Source organism: Triturus cristatus, chromosome 11, assembly GCF_964204655.1.
Source record: "Triturus cristatus chromosome 11, aTriCri1.1, whole genome shotgun sequence".
Classification (NCBI taxonomy): domain Eukaryota; kingdom Metazoa; phylum Chordata; class Amphibia; order Caudata; family Salamandridae; genus Triturus; species Triturus cristatus.
The window spans coordinates 1,085,595,326-1,085,613,854 of NC_140594.1; the positions used below are offsets into that span (position 1 = coordinate 1,085,595,326).

At 43.6% G+C, this 18,529-nt stretch overlaps 1 protein-coding gene across 3 annotated transcripts in view; it reads left to right on the plus strand.

The window, feature by feature from the left end:
- The window catches only part of PLD1 (phospholipase D1), a 422,898-nt gene that overhangs the window by 60,876 nt on the left and 343,493 nt on the right, over positions 1–18,529 (plus strand). For 2 of the 3 annotated variants that reach the window (XM_085635446.1, XM_085635443.1), the window contains one exon: positions 14,670–14,787. The gene's annotated coding sequence lies outside the window, so the exon portion shown is untranslated. Of the gene's footprint in view, positions 1–4,867; positions 5,054–14,669; positions 14,788–18,529 lie in introns of all 3 variants that reach the window. The other variant, XM_085635445.1, reaches the window with a different exon arrangement.

Genomic DNA, 18,529 nt, shown 5'->3' on the forward strand with positions numbered 1-18,529 from the left:
GCCGCCCATTCTCGAAAGTTTGAAACGGGGAATCACAAAGTTGCCCTGAGCTGAAGATCTAAGGGTGCGGGATGGAAAGTATGGTTGAACCAGGGCCTTAAGATGGTCTGGGGCCCACCCTTGCTTGATTTTATGCAAAAAACAAAGGGCCTTGAATTTAATCCGGTTTGTAATACGGAGCCAGTGAAGGTCTCTGAGAAAAGGAGAGATTGAAGATCTCCACGGGACCTTACAAAGGAGGCGAGCCGCTGAATTCTGTACCAGCTGAATTCTCCGGTGGAGCTCCTGGGTAATGCCAAGGTAGAGCACATTACCGTAGTCCAGGCGAGAGGTGACTAAAGCCTGGACCACCTGGCGTCTTGACCCTACTGGGGGCATCCACAAGATTTTGCGCAGCCACCCCAGAATGGAGAAGCAAGTGGCCGCTACCTTAGCCACCTGGTGTCGCATAGAGAGAGATTCGTCCATAACAAATCCAAGATTGCGAACCTGAGTCGCTGGAGGAGGCAATGGGCCCATTCCTGCCGGCCAATGTGAAGGGCCCCATGCGTCTCCTCCTCGAGGAAGTCAAGCTTAATCTTTCCATTGGGTTGGGACACTCCCTAACCAAGGCTGATGCATCTACAATGTCAGAGCTGGACATCCCTTTAAAGTGCTGAACCCAGCTATCCGGGGAAATGTGGCACTCCATTAAACTATTCCCATCCCCTATAAAATGAGGGCGATTGACTATTTCCCAAAATCTGGCACTGTTTTTAGGATACTAGTTTGAAGACGCTGTTCCCAGGCCTCACATCTAATATCATTTTTACTGTTCACAATTACTGCTTTGTAGATCTTTCGACAAGTGATGATCTCCTCCCTATTTCTCAGAATTTTCTTTGAAGTTGCCATTAAGGTTTGACTGGCTTCTCTGCTTTTGTGGTCAAACGATATAGTGGTGGGGTCTTTCATTTTACCACCCCCAAGAGTTAGGATCTTGCAAACTTGGTTACAGACCCTATTAAGAGCTGATAATGTCACCTCAGGATGGGTGACGCTTTGGAACAAGTTAAAATTTCCTGACCGCACACTTTATGGAGGTTCCCTAAAATAGTGTCTCGATCAACCGTGGACCATTTCAATCTTTAATATCATGAGATTTTGGCCCCGTTTCAGTAATAATGTCCTCTTCTAATCTTCGTTCCAGACTGATAGCTAACGGATTATGATCACTAAACTGACTCCAGGTAGATAATGAAATTAAAAATTGGTGATGTTTAAGTCACTATCCTGAATTATACTGAGTTGAATTGAAACTGCATTTATAAAGTGCTTACTGCCCCTGACGAGGTGTTTAAGACGAGTAGCACGCTACGTTAGAAACTAAAATTAATGCTAGCCAAGTGGTTATTGAGATTAGCCTTGCACTCCATTCATTTACTTCCATATCATGTCCTACATTGCCCTAGCACTCCTCGAAAGTCTAACTGATCTTTTTAATTTATCTCTAAATTGTGCCACTGTTCACTTAAATTGGAAGGCAGCCATGGTCAAAGCTATGCTGAAAAAACCTTCCATAGACCCTAAAGATCCAAGCAACTATCAACCAATCTCTCTCCTTCCCTATTTTGGGGAAGTTCTAGAGTCCTTGGTTATTAAGCAACTCTCAACCGTCCTAGAAAGTATTACATTGTTGGACCCCTCTCAGTCGGGGTTTAGGGCAGCACACAGCACAGAAACATCGTTGATAAAGGTAGTAGACAATATAAGTCTTACCCAGGACAACGGGCAGTCAGCTATGCTTTTCCTACTTGATCTGTCAGCTGCTTTTGACACCATCTCCCACAGGACTTTAATACATCGACTGTGGGAGATGGGATTCAGGGGCAATGCCCTAAACTGGCTCAGGAGCTATCTAACTGATTGAACTTCGATGGTTCAAATTGGTGCCTTTGTCTCTCAAAGCCAGATGGTGGATAAGGGAGTACCGCAGGGATCTATTCTGAGTCCCACTCTTTTTAATCTTTACGTGGCACCCCTGGCCAGGATGATCAGATCCCATGGTTTCGATACAGTGTCGTATGCAGACGATACTCAACTACTGATCACTCTCTGCGCAGATCCATCAGACACTAAACTCAGATTTATAAACTGCCATGGCCCACAAAAGCGCCTGGATGCAAACCAACCACCTTCAGATCAACACCAGCAAGACGGAGATTATTGACTTCGGGAAGGCCAATAAATCCTGGTCCAGTGACTGGTGGCCTCAGAATCTTGGCCCCTGTCCTTTCCCAAAACTCGTAGTTAGTTACCTAGGAGTGATGATCGATAACAAACTGTCCATGAAAGACCATGTTAACCGTGTAGCAGGCATTTGCTATGGACTAATGAGCAGCCTACGTAAGGTCTTCCAATGGATCCCAGTTGAATCAAGAAAACCGCTTGTGCAGGGTCTAATTTTTAGTCGGCTCGATTACGGGAACGCCCTGATGGCTTCCATCAACGAAGAGCTTCCTACCAAATTTCAAGTACTACAGAACATTGCCACCAGACTAGCATTAAATCTACTGTCACGGTCCCCGTTTTCGGCTCAGAGTTTGAAAGCTCTCCACTGGCCATCAGGAAACGAATCCGTTTCAAGATCATCAGTTCGGTACACAAACCACCCACTTGAACAGGCCAAGTTACCTGGCAAAAAAAACTCAATTGGTACCTACCTAACAGAACGCTTAGATTGTGAACCAAACATCTCCTCACTCCTCTCAGAACCTGTACTGCCAGAAACGGTGGCAGATCCTGCTCACATCTAGCCCCTACCTTGTGGAACGCACTCCCTCCACAGATGCGTATGGTTACTGACCATAGTCCGTTTCGTAAAAGACTAAAAACCTGGCTTTTTTGATCACTCCTATTCTGATGCCGTTGTCTCTCTATCCCTTCTATGGTGTTGGCTAGCACTTTGAGACCACGGGTAATATGCGCTTAATAAAATCCTATGACTAGGACTCCAGTGTCTTAGAGGTACAATAATGAGTTAAGTGTGATTATTAGTGGGGGCATCGTAAGATGCAAATGGTTGCTGGAATGAATAGATATTGTTAGACTGCAGGTATATATGGTTTCAAAGATTGAGAGATTAAGTTGACTGATTAGTCTAGACAGAAGGCATATAGCAGGAAAGGAGAATTTCATTCAGAGGAATAGGAGGAAATATTGAAAGATTAAGTCCAGATTCAATTTTTTCATTCAGGGTTTTGGGAATATATCAAGCGGGGGATTTTGCAATAGCATGCACCGTGTGGATGTAAATCTGATGAAACAGTTTTCAATTCTGCTCCAGAAGAATGTGTCAAATAACAGTCTTTCTAGAAACCCAACATTTCAAAGAGGTGGCAGATACTTTACTATCCACGAAAAAAAAAATAACAGTGCTTGTTGAGGCCCCTTTACGAGCGACCAGCAAGCAGTGTGACATTTAAGCATATCCTAGGACCCACAATTGCCTTTTGACAACACCAGTGAAACAGTTAAGGTCTCAAATTGTTCAAGCGATGGGATGCAGTAATACAGCTTTTGTGCACGCATATGATGTAACATCTGGTTGTAGAGCATGCTTGTGATATAATTTCTAGCTCATGTGCACATCGCCTTACAGTATGCAATGCAAGCAATATTTACAAACCCAGAAAGGACCCTTGTGTGTATCTACTTCACCTGTACATTCAACTGCACATATAAGCACATGTTATTTAAACACCCACTTGATATATACAAGTCAGTTGATACACATGTTCCACTGATCATCATTGGTAAACTCAATGCATGTTTATCTGACCCATTCATTACCTTGTCCGGAAGCTGCTGTCCCTGCCTCCGTCTGAACAGCAGTGACTCCACGGTGTGCAGAGTGGATGTGTCTGAGGTCACTGTGACCCTCCAGTATCCACCTTGGCTCTTACAGGAGCACACCTGGCCATAAACACTCTGGTACTCAAATCTGTCATAAATTCTGGTTGTCAATGTTACCTAATAATGAGCACATTCCCGTGTAGGAACACAGGAAGTTCAATTAGTGGCAGTGCACACTATTCTTACCCCGCAAGGGACCTTTGTGACTTCACCAGACTAGTGAGGGTGTTTCTGTGTGGTATTAAAGGGCTCCTTTGTGTTGGCAATAAATTCCAGCTGTGCAATTTGGTTAGGGCAGGGAATTGTAGGAGCAAATAAATTGTTCACTTCTCTCTCACAGCATGTTTGCAGTGTGTACATTTGACTCACAAATGTGACTTAGGAGTTTGCTCTGTGATAGACTATATTGTTTGTGGGGGGAGGGCTGGTGTATGGTGTTTTTCTGCAACTACGACGGTAGCCAGCATTTTCAATTCATCAGCGTGGATTCTGGTTGTCCTGTGTTTCAGATTTGGAGCCCAGATTAAATGTTTGTAACAGTGTCTTGTTCATGTGGCTATTTCAAGAGCACTCTTAAAGCCTGCCTTTAAGACCCATGGCTTTCAAATAATATAAATGACCCACTTGGGGCCTCTACTAAAACAACATCAAAGTGATGGAAGGGATTCTTGAATTAATCTCAGGCACTGGCCATCACTCAGGGACCCCCTCCCATCCACCGCTCTTCACCTGCCGTGCCACTCCAGAGAGACCACAGCGAGGTGCAAATCAGCCGTAACATAACCCTATTCGGCACTCTTTATACAGTACAAGTGTCGGGTCCCTGCCTATCACTAATACACATTTTCAACTTGGGCAAATATTGAGTCCCAAAAAGGTCAAAGTTCAGCTTGACACTGAATTCACTAACAAAATTTTGTAGAGCAATCACTGCAAAAAACTTATTTTGAGTGGTCCTCGTTTTCTTTTGCAGACTTGATTGGCCCAAATCGTTCTGCGTCAGAAAGGGCCTGGCTTGGCAGTTCAGGCTTGACTATCCCCACTACAGCAGGATTGATGATGATTTGCCTATGGATGGGTCCAATCCAAGGTGGCACGATGAGCAAAGAAACAATGGACTAGAATGCTACCCTCCGCGCTTCCGAGTGGTAGACCATGTGTAAGCATTCCCCCATCACTTTTTGTGTTTGATGCATTTACAGTGCCTAAAGCCAAAATAGATGGTACGTGAACTCATTTAATATAACATGCATGCTTTTGCCAATGGTTGTTGGCGATGGTACAGCAACAATAAGGTCATCAATCCCAGCCACTGGCAATCCTTCATTTCCCATTCTGTAAGTTATTTTGGAAGTGCTCAAGCTTCCTCAAATGTTATCCTCCACTGCTTTAAATCTGCTACTTCTGCCTCAAGACTTCTTTTCATCCATCAACGAGAGCCCTTTCTTTTCTTTTAATGTTAAGCATCACTACTGTCCTCCTTAAAGGTTGAAAGGTCTTTCTTTTTAGAACTCCCCTGACTTTGATCTTTCCTCTGAGTCAAGTGAGAATGCAGGCTTGTACACACTGGTGCCTCTAAATTTCAGCTGGGGGGCTTCTTTTCTTTCTGTTTCCTTTACCTGTTTAGTGTTCTGGTGTAGAGGTCTCCTTAGTTTTGGAGTCAGACTACCCTGTAACCTTATCTTTTAGAGAATCTGCAGGCTTGAGATTTTTCAGTATCAAAACTACATATCTTGGCAGAAATACAGTTCCTTCAAGCTTTATAAATGGTGGTTCTCCATATACTATCCACAAACTTGTTTCCATCTGAGCCTTCACAGTCTCCTCAGCTGCATCAGAATCCCCAACTTCTGAAAAACCCAGCCCTTTCATGGAAGGTGTTTTTGCCTGTACCATGCGAAGGTCACCAGTGAAGTTTTTCTAGACTATTCAGTGCTCTAGGTGTAAACTTGGCACCTGTGCTGTATCCTTTCGGACGTCTGGACCACAGGAAGAAGAGATGTTGTCCCTATTTGAGGAGCTTTGTAATGGTAAACTATGCAAATTGTAAATGGAGTATTACATTTATTACTTCCACCCCAACTCCATCTGATGTTAAGAAGTATCCCGTTGACTACACTGTGACCCAAATCATGCATTCTCTGGCCATTTATTGGTCGAAGTAGAACTAGAAAGTCCTGTCTTTGTTTTTTCGTCACAGTTTCTGAGTCTTTGCCCTCGAGTTTGGCATCATTTCCTAATATTTTATCATTACAAATATTCTTACATCTCTGAACCTCTATGCCAGTTTTCATCATACTCCCACAACCGTTGACACTGAGCGCCCAACTTCAGTTCAGAACCCAATGTTAGAAAATAGAATCTATTATGGTAGCTATTTAAAGAAGCATTGTGGATATTGTATGTCACCAAGACATGGTCTTAAGGTCAACATCTAATAAGAGGATTTCCAGACCAAACCACTAGATGGCGGCGTGGTGCACAGCAAGGGAATCTAGATTCAATTCTCACTGCAACATTTATTTTGTTTCTGCTAACAGTTGTGGCTGGTGTCCTCGAGATAGGGTATGCAAAGAAACTCACAAGTGATGTCCGGCACAGCAAGCCTTGCCTCACACTCGCCGTCATCATTAGATTTATTTTTCCCGCCACAGTAGTGGGCACGTTCTGTGTAAACCCTAAGGGAGTAGGACTGCCACGCCGCCGCCACGCCAACCCATGTGCACACCGCCCCCCAGATTATGACTTTTTTAGACACCTGCGTGCGGTTCTTTGGTGTTCCCACGGCAGTGCTTATGAAATAGGCACCGCAATGGATATGTCAAAGGCAGAACCTGCACGGCATGGACTGGTGCAATCCATGCCTTGCAGGTACTGGGGTGCATGCATACAGTGGGTCCAACATGAGCCCCCCCCCCCCTGCATTCACCCCATGGCCCAAAGGCTTTGTTTCCTCTCTGCCGCGGTTTTAATGGAGGAGGAACCGCCATGAAAACCGGGGCGGAGAGGAAACTCTTAATATGCTTGGTGGGACCGCAGCTGTCCCTTCAAGCATTTTGCGGCCTCGAGACTGCCGTGCCACCGCCAGGGATCTCTGATGACGGACCATCAGACTCCTAATCGGGCCCTAAATGTTTAAAATTTGGGTGGACCAAATGAATCTATACCACATTGTGAATCTATACCTTAATACACTTCCAAACCTATTACATGTATGAAGTAGTTTATTTTGCAGTAGAAATCTGGTACAGATTCTTCTACTAAGTTAGAAACTGAAGTAGTTTTGAAGCACTACTTGTGCATCCACGTACTGATGTCAACATAATAATGGTGTGGAACACTTTGCTACAGCACTTAATGTCACTTAAGGGAATGTAAGCCATAAAAAATGTTAAGCCCAGTACTCTGGTTGAACCATTTTACCATTCTGGAAACCAGGCTACACTGCATTAGCGGTGCCTAAAGCAGCAGATCTCTTTAAACTTTGCATTTTTAAAGCGGATTATGATGAGCCAGTCACATCCAAAGTTTGGATGTTTTCAGCACTGGTCTGTGGGTTTTGATTTAAGAAGGCAACTCCATGGATTGTTTGGCATTGAAACCAGTTATAACTTTTGGCTCGAACATGCGATTTATTTATTTAAGGATCTACACAGACTCAGTGCAGACAGTTTTGTCTACATAATAGCACTTGTCTCATTTGTAAAAACAATATCCAGAAAAGGTATGTACATCTACAGAACATATAGAATATATTAGCGTTTGAAGGTCTGCATTGCTTCATTGTGAATAGTGTTTCTTGTTATCATCAGTGTCAAAAGGTGAGAAGATCTTGCTATCCTTAGCTTTTGCAACTATAGCTTCTGATCACCCTTCATGCCATCTAGGTCCTCTGCCTTGTTTTTAAACCGGCATGAGGGCTTATTAATGGCACCTTTTTTTTTTTTTTTTTTTTTTAGTAGTAGGAGTATGGAGTAAGTGAGCAAATTGAGTCAGCTCGCCTTTTCCAAGGAGTGATTTGAGTGACAGGCTGGAAACTGGTTAAGATGTCACGTTGATGTCAGGTGGGGGGACAGAGGTCAGCAGCCCATCAGTCCTTGAATGTAAAAACCATACAATTAGTGGCACATAGTGAAAATAAAATTGGTGTGATTTTAAATACTCTGTCCTGAAATATGTGAAGTGAGCAAGCAAAGTAATTCTGCCCTACTCTTCCAACAAGTTATTTAGGGTTTTTCCCTGTCAATTTTTTTTTACAGTTAAAAATGGTGCATTTTATGACATTTTTCACTAAAGGAATTGTATGACAGTCCAAGGGATTTCTTAAGTGGTACTGTAGAAAAACTCAAATACGAGAGTGTGTTCCCCATTCTTTTTCAAACACCAAAAATAATGGGACGACACTTCAATTTTGCTCCCTGAAAGATTGCACTTTGTAAAATTGTGATGAACCTCTATGACTGGATTGTATATGTGAGGTGAAATCCTTAATAATATGCTAGGACAATGACTACCGTGAAGCTAAATGACTAGTATGAATGTATTTGAATTCTGAGAATGAGACTGAGCTGACTTGTGCTATTTCAAGGGTTTTTTCTACGAGTGATTAAGTAGGGCACATGCAGACCACTCGCCTCCATGATCACAATGGCCTTGGCATTTCACATTCACTTCATGGTTTGCAGTTTTTATTAAGAAAATCTAAGTTGCTGTGTGAAACAGCAGGCACCTGTCAAAAGAATGACTGACCAATGTTGATTACTAGCATATGGAAGCGGAGTAAAGTAAACCTATCATTTCAGTTAGACACGTTTTTTTTTTTAAAGATTGTCTGACATACACAGTTTATCTTCACACTGAAAACTTGTCTTTCATGAAACTTATGAAAGAAGCACACAAACCCACAAGTCAGATATTTTACATGAATGATTGTTTGGATTGTGTGTTTCTTTCCTAATTTACCATTGTATGGAAATGCCTCTTTTTGCATGATCACCCAAATTGTTTCGACTGAGCTGTTGGATTTTTGACTCTGTGTACTACGCCTCTGTTAATCATGCTCCAGTGCATGTGCTCTGACTTCAAAAACATATCTAAATTGGCTATACTCCTAATTAGCATATTACCTCTTTGACAGACATAAACCCTCCTTTTATATATAAATAAGCCACCCCTTACAGCCTTTAAGGCAGGGTGCATGGTAATTAAAAGAAGGGAAGGTAAAGTTTAATTTTATTCATGTCCTTAAAGTGCAAAGGCCCCAAGATCTATTTTCACTGTAGCAGGGTTAGCTGTTCCATACCAAAGCATTGCGATACAACATTAAATGTAATAATGTTGTCTCCGACTAAAACCTTCAAAAATAATTCTTGCAGTTTTAAAAATATTTATTACAAGCCTATTTCATTGGTGAAGTCCAATTTGTAATACATATTATGGAAAAGGTACTTTTAGGAAGTTACCTTTTCCCTGCCTAAAGCTTCTAGAAGTTTTATTTCCTCAGTTCTAGCTGTTACCTAGCAGCTGAATAGCTCCTTTGACGTAATGTGAACATGCTCACAGAACTGAGACAAATGTCTTCGGTGAGGGGAGGTGTTTGGTTCCTCAAGCAGGATTTCCATCTGGGCTGCGCCCAGGAACCTGATTTGCCTGTGACAGGGTAGGACCCTTTGAAGTTAATGTCGGATACCATCTGAGGATGCGTCCTTCATTGTCCATATAGTAGACAGATGCTAATACAAGTGGGTAAGCTGCCCCCAGACTAGTTTGAAGTGATCACAGAGGAGGGGGTTGCCAATTTCCCTGGCCACACCTCTGGAGGTCGGTACAGGAGCTCTCCACAGGGGAAGAAAGGCCATCTTGGTTTTTTGTAGAGAGGGGCATTGTGGAAATGCTTCCATTAGAGCACACAGAACCTACTGCAACACTGAGTAGGGTTACCCCTGAGAACGTTTTCACAATTGTTTAGGGAGGGGCCAGGAGTCACTCTCACCCATAGGCTAGTTCCAGGAATATATGTGGCTCCACTGGGCACCCTCTTCAGAGCACTACTGGTCCTGTGGAAGACAGAAGAAGGTCTGCACCGGTTGTTTAGACCAGTGCACAAACCTGAAAGGCTGGACCTTATCCCATTTGTACACAGGGCAGAAAAGTGGACTCCAAGGGTCATTTTGCTGACCTCCTGTTAAGCTACAGAGCTACAAAAACTGCAAGAAGCACTTTTTTCCTGAGGAGCCCAGCTGGCTGCTTCCAATTGAACCTGCCCTGGACCCTTGTGGAGTGAGTCTTGACCCCCAAGTGCTGTTCCAAAAGTCCTGGTACCCTTTGTTGTGTTGAATTGTACTACACTTAACATCCTGCAAAGTTTGAGACTTAGTCATGTTTTGGCCCCAAACACTTACAGAGGACCATGACAAACCTGGCAAGTCAATCCTACAAAAGTGTGTCGCTGTGGGCCAAAGTTTCAGGTTGCTCCCGCTCTGAGATTTTTAGAATCCATTTCAGCAGAACATTGTGGAAAGGGTGACGTGAAGCCCTGTTAGTCTGTAGTCTGAAGCCTTGCCTCAATGGAGGAATCTGAGCTCCAAAAAAGTGTCTCGGACTTAAGGTAGAAATATTCGTGTGGTGACGGTGCCAAGAATGTCAAGCAAAAGTGTCTGTAGCCGTTACTTTTCAGCCACCCCTGCAAGAAGGGGAAAGGCTACAAAATTGGCCCTCCTCCATCTCCATAGTACTAACAATTTGTGTGATTGACATGTTGAGAGACACATGCGGCGGGTTAGGTGCAGAATCTGGACATTAAGTCAAGCCCACCACCCACCCATTGTATGTTATATGTGTGACACCGGGCCTTAAAGACAAGCTCCACTGTGCATGTCCAAAGCCTGTGAATAGTGTGGGTTGGCTGCTTGTGGAGGGGTTGGTGCAGACCCTACCCACAGGGTAAGTCCTATGTCAAATGTGTCCCACGTATGGATGAAAATTGTGTGCAGTGGAGGTTTGATGCTTGCGGAGCGTTGGTTACAGGGCCGTGCTTAACCCTAGGCTCCGAGTCCAAGTGCTCATGAGGATTAAATGCAGGCTGAGATGTCATGAGTAATGTTATCAGTAATGTAATTTAACATGTAATTAGTGATGTCATATATAAGGTCATAAGTTGTGCATGTCACTTTAACCTTTGTTTTTTTCAGTGAATTTCAATTTTGTTTAATCATCTTCAGTCATTTTCAGACTTTTGCATATGTTTTAAGCCCTCGGGCAACTTGAGGTCAACGCCCCTGCTGCACAAGGCCGTTGGCCATGTGCACCTTGAGATTTGTCAGGCCCTGTGCTGAACCCCACTCCCCATTGGTGGCCAGCAACCTGCTATGCATGGCCTTTGGCGATTAATCTTGGTGGGCTGGCTACAGGACCTGGCCTATGGCCAAGTCCTATGTCCAACCCTCCCGTGAGGATCCAACCCTGCCACTGCGCACAGCCACTCATCCTTGAACAACCTTCAGCCAATGCCTCTGCTGCACACGGCCTTCTGCCATGTGTGGTGGGCAATAGCAGCATTGCCTCACTTCTGACCAGGTCCAGCACCCAAATGCCATTCGGCTGCCAAACCCCCAAAGGCAGCCAATCCCGCTGCGCACAGCTTTCAGCAGTGTGCAGTGATAGGTTAACCCTATACCCAACTCACTGTAGGCAGCAGAGCCTACTGCACACAGCCAATGGTCTGCACAATGGTGGTTGGCCCCAAAGTTTGGTCTGTGACTAGACCATTGTGTTTTTATACTATGTTTTGGTTCCACCGCATTAGTCCCAATGTACTACGGGGGAAGAGATTGCTACCCTGGCTAGCACGGTACCACTAGACCAAATAAATATATATATTTTTTTTTTAACATTTTTTTATACCTAAAAGCAGGTTCCTCCATGTGGCTTTAGGGGTCAGGGTATGCCCACCCTGCCCTCTTAATGGACATTTTCAATTTGTTTTTCAGGAGTCTTTTTAATAACTGCTGCAACAAAAATGTACTTTTTCAATAATGGCCAATGTAGAGCTGATTTTAGATTTTTACTGTTAACTAATGAGGATGCTGTTTTGTAAATTGGGTCATTCTTTAAATCGCCTGTCTGGGGCACTTCGATCTTTTCTGTCTTAAATCCTGTTGCTATTTTATAATCTCACTCTGTTTTATTGTATTTCTATGCATATATTTTATTCCTATGCTATGAAGTGTATTTTTGATGCTTGTTTTGCTCTGTGTGATGCTTTTATGGAGGCTCAAGCCCTCTGAATAAAGTTTATTGAATTGACGCCTGCAACATTTTGTTCAGAGCTTTGGCTAGCCAAGCAGATAATTCTGGGCCCATTTTCCAAATTGTCATCAGCCGGCATTATTTGCGGGTGGGGGGGATGGGGTTCGCGCGGGTATGGGGGGTGGTAAATGTAATACATTTTTTAAACTTACCTGTCCGCCGGACGGCCGGGTCCTGCATTTTCTCAGCTCCCGCTCTCCTGCCTCCGGCAGGAACAGGAAGCAGGCAGCCTCCCTCCCCTAAGCCAATCACAACTCTTCAACGGCAGTGATGTGATCAGTCAGGACGTCGCCCAGCCAGGCGCCTATTGAGGGGCCATTTTCTCCATGTAGGCTGCATTGCAGCCTGCATGGAGAAAGGGCAGTGTGCGCATGACTGGTTTGGGCGGCCCCAGAGTGAACAACAAACCAGTCATGCTCACTCAGGAGTGGGCACACCACATCACTCTTCCCCTGCCCAGCCCTGCTTGTAGAGATACCCTGCCCACCCACCCCGAAGCCAAACACTTCTGCTTTCAGCGAGAAGCAGAAACATAAAATATTCGTTTTACCATTTTATGTTTCTGCTTCTCGCACTGCCAGAAAGCAGTGGGGTGACGCTCCTCTGCCCTAGTGGAAGAGCCGCCCCTGATAGTCAGTTCTCTAGGTCCCTGCAGAAGTCTTAGAGACCAACCTTCTTCTTGTCTCCGAAGGGCTAAAGAAATCTACCCAGGTGCACCCTTCCCAAACTGGGAGGATCATTACAGTACAAGGAGTCTTCTTGACCTGGAGAAATTACAAATAGAGCTCTCTTTTTCTGGAAACATGACTTTATCTTGCGACGTGGTTGAATTTAGTTGCTGCAAATGTAACGCTAGCTATTTTATAAGTTATTTTAAACTGATTTTTGTGCACAGTTAAGCATCATTTTCGAACCTGCATCCCAAGCCAGTCTGCCCTCCGATAACAGCACAGTACGTCATAGTATATGGATTGTTAGGAAATATCTGTGAAATTATTTCCACTTAGCTTTGTCTAACCCGATTATTGAGTTATGCACAACAACAGTGTTAGCTTTGTTCTTTCCCAGGTTTAGCACATTTTCACTTCATGGACTCTGATCCCTCTGTTCATTGTTCATTAATGTATGTGACTGAGATGCGTTTTTCGCAATTGCCACAAGGTGGCGATGTTGGCTCGAATATGTCCTTTACAGTTGAAATGTGTGGTTGACATGACCAATAGAGAAAAGCCTGCTTTATACCTTTCACATGTTTCTTTACCTCGCATTACATGAAAGGGAGTTTTGAAGACCGGTGCAGAATGAAACATGTCCCTATTGCCTATTGTTTAATAACAGCACATCTTTAAATTGGCGGTAAATCCTGAAAACAAATATTTAACCTTATCCTGGAAAATATCTATCTATCTATCTATCTATCTATCTATCTATCTATCTATCTATCTATCTATCTATCTATCTATCTATCTATCTATCTATCTATCTATCTATCTATCTATCTATCTATCTATCTATCTATCTATCTATCTATCTATCTATCTATCTATCTATCTATCTATCTATCTATCTATCTATCTATCTATCTATCTATCTATCTATCTATCTATCTATCTATCTATCTATCTATCTATCTATCTATCTATCTATCTATCTATCTATCTATCTATCTATCTATCTATCTATCTATCTATCTATCTATCTATCTATCTATCTATCTATCTATCTATCTATCTATCTATCTATCTATCTATCTATCTATCTATCTATCTATCTATCTATCTATCTATCTATCTATCTATCTATCTATCTATCTATCTATCTATCTATCTATCTATCTATCTATCTATCTATCTATCTATCTATCTATCTATCTATCTATCTATCTATCTATCTATCCCAGTTCAGCACAGCGTTTAAAATGCTGCTTGAAGCATGGAAAAAGGTTTTACTTGCAGTTGTCTGTTTTATATGAAATGATTGTTAGTGACTGAACCAAACTGAGAAATTGTGAACTGTGCCCTTAAAAACGAACACAGCTTTGCTTCGTTCAAGTTTAATACTATATGTCAGATACAATGCTACTAACTTATTTTTATTTCATATGCAAAGGAAAAACTACTTTTTTAAAAATAATTTTCAGCAACAACAGGACCCGTTCATTGTTGCACATTTTACATGTATTGTTCAGTTGTATGAGAAATGTCTGCATTATATTTTGTGTTGGAAAATATGTAATTGCACAAAATGTGCCAATATATGCCTGTTCGAGTGCATTGGTGCTGCTGCGAGTTAATGTAGGTGATTTGCATCCGTCTGTCTTTTTTCTCTGTTGATTACTTTGAATTTCAAAAGTTTATGTATGGGTTGTGAAAGAAAAACAAATTAAAGCAAAGCTTTATAGACTTTTTTTCCACTTTTGTTTTTATATGCTTCATAGACGTGTTAACGCTTTTGTTTTTATTTGGCAGAAACCCGTGATATCAAAGGTTCTGGGGTGATCACCGCAAGCTACTCTGCATTTCACACGAGTTTTGAGCTGAAACAGCAATTTGACAACCGAAATCCGAAGTTTTTTCATTTCATAAGGTGGGTTGATTGCTTAGATTATGCCAGTCTTGCTGCAACGAGTGTGTTCCCATACCCTGTCTCTCACGGGTCGAGTCGGGGGGGGGGGTGGATACACGCAGGTACACGTCGTCCCCCCACTCTTTTCACAGGGTGGACGCCGTCCCCCCATACCAAGAAGCTGGGCCCCACAGAAATATGCTGAACGTGTCCCGGTGTAATTTTCAGACACCAGGACACGTTCAGCACGTGACGTCGAGGTCATTTGCATATTGTCAGCCTCCCCACTTCTTTTTATAGGACTTGTGCCCTGCTGTCTCTTTATTTCCGTTAGAAAGTTATGTCCAGCAGTTCGATTTGGCCGAGGGGCTCGTGCTGAACTTGAAACTGACTTGAAACGGTCTTGAAATAATAGTTACTGCTAGGCGCTGTTGAACTTTATTTGAATAAATGTATTGTAATGAATTGAATCGGGTTCTGGATAATTAATTCATTATAGAAGTTTGTGAACTTCAAAGCATCTGAGGGACTTCTCTGGAAATGCCCCTAAGATTTGGAACTCACTCCCTGAGGACCTATGCCACAATTCCAGTGGCAGCGCCTCGGCTAGGACAGAGGAGCGTCATCCTCCGCCCCCCCACCCCCCCGCCTCCCCCACCGCCACCACTTTCAAGAATGTAAAAATAAATCAATCGTTTTCTTTTCTTGTGCGGAGTCTTGGTGGCAGGACCAGGGTGGTGACAGGCTGGAGGGGATTGGTGGGCACTGCCGTCATTGCGCATGTGAGTGCGGCCAGCTGTCTGAGGCCGGTCAAACCCACTTGCGCAGTGACCCCTCTCTAACCCCAGCTGCATTTCTGGGGTTGGAGAGCGCAGTCCCAGGCTCCCAGTCTGTCATGGACCGCAACTCCCCGGCGCTCAGGCCAATCCTGAAGCGGCTGTCATGCATGAGAGAAGCTTCAGGATTGGCCGCAGCGCAGCCTGGGAGCTTCTCCCTGCCTGCAGCGGAGAGGAGCAGAAAAGTGCGACGTGATGCTGGAGGGCGGCAGGTAAGTTACTTTTTTCTATTTGTCTCCATTGTTCCCCCGACCCCCCCCCCCTCGTACCGCCTCTTTTCCCTGACACGAGCCGCTCATGTGCAATTCCTCCATTTCATGCTTCAAACAGGCCCTCAAATCTCTGATACTCAACAACTATTTCAACAACAATCACTAGTTGATTTACGTCTCCCAAAGACCCAAACCCTCTTTAAAAATAAGACGTCCTAAGCTTTCTGATGATGCAGACTCAAACCTGTCCCCTTTACCCCGCTACCTTTACCTGAATGCTTGATTGCTATAGACTGCTGTTTCCTTACTGTGGACTCACTTCATTACTTGTTTACCTCTGTGACTGCTTTTAACCCAACTGACTATTGTCCTGTACCTCTTGCAAACTTCCTCTCAAAATGTGCAAAGCGCTCTGATATCCTTGGGTCTAGCAAGCACTATATAACACTCAAAATAAATATATAAATAATGAGAATTTACACTGATGTGGATCTCAACAGATCGTTCGATCCCGTTGTCACTTACTGTACTCTTTATTATGTATAGCCAGAGGTAGTTTATTCCGTGTAACAGTCAAATATGCCTTTGAGTGTATCCTAGTTCGCCTCTTCCTTACTCCAACCCCGTCCCTAATGTGTTGTGAAGTTTCTAGTTCCAGCATGAATGTTGATGTAGGAGTCTTTCTTCTGTAATATTAATTTATCACCGTAAACTTTCTCCTTGTACAAGATCATCAACTATTTCCAAGTCAGTCCTCCCATTACACATTCCATCCACCAACTGCAGACCTAACATCCCCTAAAAAACAAATAAAAGAAAAATGTGAAACATGTATTTGCAAATGCCTGATGAAGCGTGGTGGTAAATGACACTATAGCTTATTGTGTTAGAGGCACTATAGATTCCCAGTTATTGCCAACTGTACAACACCTCACCTTTGACTGCGCCTAGCTACGTCACCATTGGTTGCGCAACTCATCGATTACACTCTAGCTGAACCTGTTTTCCAGTAGAAAGTCCATCAAAAAAAGTCACTTTCTGCTCCGTTCCCCGCCTTGCATTGCTCATATGTGTCTGAACTCCTCACGCTGCGTCACTCAGTGCCACAACATTTCCTAAAACATCAACTATTTCCTTTCTTGGTGAGAAACCAGACAGAACATTCATGTTGGCGCTTGTTAGCCTAGAGTTTCCCCTTAGCAACCCACATTCTTAACGGAGCACTTTCTGGCTGTGCTTTCAAATGCTCCGGCTGGGCATCCTTACTGGGCGCTGTGACATGGAGTAGGTACAGCCAGAAACATGTGGCTAACATTTCTTTTAATACTACTTGTAAAAGTATCGTAAGAAGTAGAAAAGTTGTTGAGTGGCAACATATTTAACAGAATTGCTGAGGTCATAAGCGCCGCAGAATAGTTTGTAATAAACAAAAGCGAGGTATTTTTTACTCGCAAATCACCAATGCAGATGACGTGTTTATGCCAGAAAATGTGAGTCTAAATTGCTCTGTAATTCACTCCATTTTTATTTATTTTGCACAAAATTTCTTTATTTGACTGTGTTATCAATTAGATTTAATTTTTCACGTAAATCCATGATGTTTTGCAACAATTAATTTGCCAGCAAGGTTGACAAACTTTAATCACGTTTTTGTCCATGTAACATTGGCTGACGATTTTTACCTTCCTATCAGATGCCCTAAATCATCCCTCAAATGCTTCCCTCTCAGTCTCTTCGTGGAGCTGGTTGTTTAGCAGTTGGGGAGTCTGCTATGTCACGCCGACACTTGCAGCATTGTGACCATCGATCAATCGGGGATTTGTAAAGCATGCTACTCACCCTTGAGGGTGTCAAGGTGCTGGGGGTGGGTGTGACCTCTCCGTTAGGGTCATTCGAAGAGCCAGGTCTTGAGGTCCTCTCTGAACTGGTGCAGTGTCTGGCTCCGTCAGAGGTGAAGGGGGACTTCGTTCCAGGTCTTGGTTGCGAGGTAGGAAAAGGATCTTCCACCTGCTCTGGTCCTCTAGAACTGTGTGACGGTGGCCAGGGCGAGGTCGGCTCAGCAGAGTTTTCTCTTGGGGGCGTGGAAGGAGATTCAGTCGTTGAGGTATTGGGGTCCGGTGTTGTGGAGGGCTTTGTAGGCGTGTGTGAGCAGCTTGAAAGCAACCTATTCAGGGTGTTATAAAAGAACGTTCACCCCCCCCAAAAGGCCAACATCAGTTTCCACATCCCACTTTGTATCCTATGACCCGATTATGAATTGCACAGTACTGGTGGGGTGGTAGCTCCATACCAGTAATCACCGGTACCCTGTGGTAATATTCCACCACTGCCATGCATTTAAAAGGAGACGTTGGTAAGAAGGGTGAGACATGCAGGGAGAGGACAATGCTGGGCAGGTGGGAGCATGATGACTGGGAACGAAGTCAGGCCAGATGATGTCCAAGGTGTGACTGCTCAGTCAATCCTTCCTAGATCCTGTGAGTGAAAACACCTTCCAGTATTCAAGCTAATGCAGCAGTTACCACCAGTTCTGGAGCAGACGTGCAAGCTTCTACCAGCAGATGCACCACAAGAAACCAAGAGCTGTCCAGTGTTGTGGTTCTGTTAGTGGGTGTGGTAGGGGATTTGTAGCTCCGAGGCTAGGCCATGTTTGCATGCAGGCACATCCAAAGTCATTGATGATGTGACCGAGCTCTGTATAATGTATAGGGCTAC